Raw genomic sequence first — 6,000 nt, forward strand, 5'->3', positions numbered from 1 at the left:
GGTTGGCACAATGCCTGACACTAGCACACATCCTTGCAGCCACTCACATGACACATCACTGCACCACCCCGCAAACACAACATGGCTCACCGCTGCCACTGCCTCTGTACACATGCATCCACTCCCAGGCAAAGTCACCCTCCCCAAATACTCACCCCTGCCTTGCTGGCGATGCTCCTTCAGACGTGCATCCAACTCCGGATGAGTCACTGCCAATATGTGGACCATCAGTGGTGTCATGTTGCGCCGTACCAAACGCCCAGTGCGTGGTAGCATCCCCAATGTCATCTCTGCCACGTTCTTTGCCAGCCGGCTGATGTCGGCCCACCTCTTTTGGCAGTGGGTGTGTCATCTTTGGATCCCCCCGGGGCCCGTACCTTTGCAGCAATGGCCCTCCACATGGCCTTACGCTGGTGTACCTTGAGCTGCAGGTATGGGAGAAAAGTAGGGTAAGTGACCAGTTACACAGTGTCGCGTACCAACATCTATCACAACAGTAGCAATACGCAGAGTCAGGACCAATTGCAATACCCCTAATTCCCAAACTGGTGGACACCTCACAAGGGCACTCTGCATGGCCCAAATAGTTATCATAGCATGCATGCATGAGGGCATAGAGGCTACATGCCAATCACACACACATGCAGCAGCAGGAGAGGGTCCCCGGCAGCAGCAGCAGAGGGTCCCAGGCAGCAGGCACTTCTGGCAGCAGCAGGAGAGGGTCCCAGGCAACAGGCTCTGTGAGCAGTGGAAATGTGTTGCTCACTCCCACAGTTTTATAGCCCCCTGGGCTCGTTTCTGAGGTGCAAAGCTGCAATTATTGGTTGTGCTGGACTGCCTCATTCAAAACATCCAATAACCGGCTCCGCGGTGGTGGAGCACGCCTTCCGCGATTTTCAAACCTACATCATGCCACTGCAATCATCGTTCCTGTTGGCTGTAGGCAATGCCCCATGGCGGTGATGCACCGCAGGGGCCCAGGGTGCGCTACCGCGATAGTGCATCGTTCGAAAGCATCCAATGACCGACTCCGCGGTGGTGGAGCAGGCCTTCCACGATTTACAAACCTGCATCATGCCACCGCAATCATTGCTCCCATTGGCTGTAGGCAATGCCCCATGGCGGTGATGCACCGCAGGGGCCCGGGTGTGCTACCGTGATGGTGCATCGCTCAAAAGCATCTAATGACCTGCTCCGCGGTGGTGGAGCACGCCTTCCGCAATTTTCAAACCTGCATCATGCCACCGCAATCATCGCTCCCATTGGCTGTAGGCAATGCCCCTTGGCGGTGTTGCACCGCCGTGGCCAGGCGGTAGCAACCGCCATATGTGTGGCACTGCATGCCTGCCGCCAGCAACCCATGTCTCCATGCCAATGTCTACCGCACTTGTGAAGGTGGTGGTGCTGGTGTCACACCGCCGTGGACAGGCGGTAGCTAGACACCAGCACCACCCCCTACACAAGTGCGGTAGAGATTGGCATGGAGACATGGGTTGCTGGCAGTGGGCATGCAGCGCCACACATATGGCGGTTGCTACCACCTGGCCACGGCGGTGTGATACCAGCACCACCCCCTAAGCAAGTGCGGTAGAGATTGGCAAGGTTTGCTGGTGGTGGGCATGCTGCACCACACATATGGCCGTTGCTACCGCCTGGCCACGGCGGTGTGACACCAGCACCACCCCCTACACAAGTGCGGTAGACATTGGCATGGGTTGCTGGTGGTGGGCATGCTGCTCCACACATATGGGGGTAGCAACCACCTGGCAGCGGTGGTGTGACACCAGCACCACACCCTACACAAGTGCGGTAGAGATTGGCATGGGTTGCTGGCGGTGGGCATGCAGCACCACACATATGGCGGTAGCAACCGCCTGGCCACGGCGGTGTGACACCAGCACCACCTCCTACATAAGTGCGGTAGACATTGGCATGGGTTGCTGGTGGTTGGCATGCTGCGCCACACATATGGCGGTAGCAACCGCCTGGCCACGGTGGTGTGACACCAGCACCACACCCTACACAAGTGCGGTAGAGATTGGCATGGGTTGTTGGCGGTGGGCATGCTGCACCACACATATGGCGGTAGCAACCACCTGAACACGGCGCTGTGACACCAGCACCACCCCCTACAAAAGTGCGGTAGACATTGGCATGGGTTGCTGGCGGTGGGTATGCTGCGTCACACATATGATGGTAGCAATCGCCATATGTGTGGCGCTGCATGCCCACCGCCAGCAACCCATGTCTCCATGCCAATGTCTACCGCACTTGTGTAGGTGGTGGTGCTGGTGTCACAATGCCGTGGACAGGCGGTAGCAACCGCAATATGTGTGGCGCTACATGCCCCTGCTGCACATAGTCTTGTATGCCTGTAGTCTCATGTGTATGTTTTGTGTAGTGTTATGTCTGTGATGCCACAATGACAATAGTGACTGTTGTTCTGTTGTGTCTCCCTAGGTGCTTCAGAATAATCCTGCCCTACATACTGTAGATCATTTGGACAGATCATGGACATTTTCAAAACTGTAAATATTGCACTAAAAACGATACAGCACAAAAAGCTGGTGCATCAGGTTTTTTATTTGCAAAGTGGACATGTGAGGGGTGCGGGAATATTTACATGAAGGTGGTGAATGGGCAGTTAGTTGACAGTCATGGTAGATGAGATGCAAGAGTAGACACCACATGGATGTGGTGGCCCAGTCCAACAGACAAGTGCCATTGCCAAAGGCAGTGTGGGGAAGGACAGTCCAAACAGTCAATGCAGTGGGGAAGAGGGTTGCCATCAGGGCTGGCTCCGTGACTGACGTGTGGCTGGTGCTTTGCCTCCGGAGACTCCCAGGCTCTTCTTTGGACGCCCCCTTGATCTTTTTGGCGGTGGGGGGCCTGCTGAATGGCCAGCGGCGTCTGAGGACTCGCCCCGCTCTGTTGGCGCAGTGGAGGATGGTGCACTGTCATCCTGCAGCACAAGAGAAGAGGCGGAGGTGTTGGTTGTGACGCAGGCCTGTCCCTCAGCAACGCCATTTGCTGGGCCATGAGGTCCACCATTTGACCAATGCGTGTGTCGATGGACCTCATCAGCAGGATGAGCTCACATAAAAGTTCGTCCAACCGGCCACTTTGTCCCTGGACCTGTTCATATGCACTGATGACTCTGGTGAAGTGGTCCAGGGATGGTGTGCCAACCTTCTGAGGTCTGGGGGGACCCTGGCCCTCCCACCTGCCCTTCTTCCACGGACCTGTTGCCTCACCACTGAGTGTACTCGCACACTCTCCCTGCCCTCCACAGTTGGTGTGGTATCCTGGTCGTCCCCTGGGACAGGGAGGGTGCTGGTGGTGGTAGCCGAGTTGGCAGCGGTCGAGGCACAGGCCGTGACTGCAGGGGTCTGCTGTGCAGTTGTTGGTACAGCAGACGTGGTGGTGGGGAGGATGGAGTCCTGGGACCTGTTAGGCCTTGGCACACCAGATGGGCCGGCCTGGAGCTCATCGTCCAAACTGTCCTGGGAGTCAACATCCGAGAGTCCATGTTCTGGGGGTGGAGACTGGCTCTGCTGGTCGTTGTTGTCCTCAGCAGCGAGGTCTTCATCACCTGTGGATTAGATGGGAAATGGTCAGTGTAGGGTAATGTGCAAGTATTCTGTTAGCTGCATGTCATCTGCTGTCTGTACACTACACAATTGAGACAACTTTTGTATTATTGGTACATGCAATACTGGCTGTTATTACATGGTGCATGAAAACATCAAATAATCAAACATGTCCAGTGTGATGCATTGCATGCAATTGGTGCCGTGTGTAGTGTTGCAGGTCTCACAACCAGAAACAGACAGACCTGTGACGATGCTTACCTACCTGTTAGGTGAGGGTAAACAGTGTAATGGCTGACACATGCTCCTGGGTGGGGGAGGACTCCATGCTGCTGGAGTGTGGAACAGGGGGCATGCTGGGAAAAGATAGTGATACAGGCCTCCCACCCCCAAACAGTCCTCCAATACAAGATGGCTACCTACCTGTAAGGTGAGGGAGGATAGTGCAATGACTGACACATGCTCCTGGGTGGGGCAGGCCTCCATGCTGCTGGAGTGTGGAACAGGGGGCAGGCTGGGAATAGTGATACAGGCCTCCCACCCCCAAACAGTCCTCCAATACAAGATGGCTACCTACCTGTTAGGTGAGGGTGGACAGCGCAATGGCTGACACATGCTCCAGTGTGTGGGAGGCCTCCATGCTGCTGGAGTGTGGAACGGGGGCATGCTGGGAGTAGTGATACAGGCCTCCCACCCCAAACAGTCCTCCAATACAAGATGGCTACCTACTTGTTAGGTGAGGGTTGACAGTGCAATGGCTGACACATGCTCCTGGGTGGGGGTGGCCTCCATGCTGCTGGGGTGTGGAACAGGGGGCATGCTGGGATTAGTGATACAGGCCTCCCACCACCAAACAGTTCTCCAATACAAGATGGCTCCCTACCTGTTAGGTTGGGGTGGACAGTGCAATGGCTGACACATGCTCCTGGGTGGGGGTGGCCTCCATGCGGCTGGGGTGTGGAACAGGGGGCATGCTGGGAGTAGTGATACAGGCCTCCCATCCCCAAACAGTCCTCCAATACAAAATGGCTACCTACCTGTTAGGTGAGGGTGGACAGTGCAATGGCTGACACATGCTCCTGGGTGGGGGACGCCTCCATGCTGCTGGGGTGTGGAACAGGGGGAATGCTGGGAGTGGTAGTGCAGGCCTCCCACCCCCAAACATGTCTCCCAGTGAGGATGGCTGCCTACCTGTTAGGTGAGAGTGGACAGTGCAATGGCTGACACATGCTCCTGGGTGGGGGAGGGCTCCATGCTGCTGGAGTGTGGAACAGGGTGCATGCTGGGAGTAGTGATACAGGCCTCCCAACCCTAAACAGTCCTCCAATATAAGATGGCTATCTACCTGTTAGGTGAGGGTGGACAGTGCAATGGCTGACACATACTCCTGGGTGGGGGTGGCCTCCATGCTGCTAGGGTGTGGAACAGGGGGCATGCTGGGAGTAGTGATACAGGCCTCCCACCCCAAACAGTCCTCCAATACAAGATGGCTACCTACCTGTTAGGTGAGGATGGACAGTGCAATGGCTGACACATGTTTCTGGGTGGGGGTGGCCTCCATGCTGCTGGAGTGTGGAACAGGGGGCATGCTGGGAGTGGTATTGCAGGCCTCCCTCCCCCAAACATGTCTACCAGTGAGGATGGCTGCCTACCTGTTAGGTGAGGGTGAACCGTGCAATGGTGTATGGGTTGTGCAAGGGAGTACTTATCAGTGTGTTGGTTGCCATTTGTTTGTACTTACCAGCCTCCGTTCCCCCAGATACTCCTGTGAGACTCTCAGGATGCAGTATGGCAAGAACCTTCTCCTCCCATGGTGTGAATGTTTTCTGTGGGATGGGAGGGCCACTGCCAGTCCGGTTCACCAGCTCCCAGTTCTTGCTCCTCTTCTCTTTGACAACCATCTTGAGATCATGCCACAGCTTCATGATCTCCTTCTTGGATATCGGGGTGGTCCCGACTGCATTGACCCTTTGGACTATCCTTTCCCACATTGGTGTCCTTGTGGCTAATGGTGTCTGTTGGACCAGGCTACCAAAGAGTTGTGGTTTCACTCTCACTATCTCATTGACCATGACTGTCAATTCATCCTCTGTGAATGTTGGCATTTTCTGTGCTGCCATGGTGGTTGGTGTTTGCCGTGTTTGTGGGTGCAGGGGTGTGTGTGGTGGGTGTGGAGTTGAGGTGTGAGGTGTGTTGTGTGCTGGGGGATTGTTGGTGCTGGTGTAATGGTGGTGGTGATGGTGGTGGTGGTGGTGGTGGTGGTGTGTGTGTTGTTTTGCCTCTCCTATCAGATGTGGTGTTTGGCCTTCTCTTCTGGAGTGTTGCAAAGGATTGTGGTCAGTAAAGGGACTATATTTATACTCAGCCGTGTGGGTGTGTCCAATTGGGCCTGTGCTGTGAGGTGTATTGT

Source organism: Lissotriton helveticus, chromosome 6 (assembly GCF_964261635.1).
Source record: "Lissotriton helveticus chromosome 6, aLisHel1.1, whole genome shotgun sequence".
NCBI classification, from domain to species: Eukaryota; Metazoa; Chordata; class Amphibia; order Caudata; family Salamandridae; genus Lissotriton; species Lissotriton helveticus.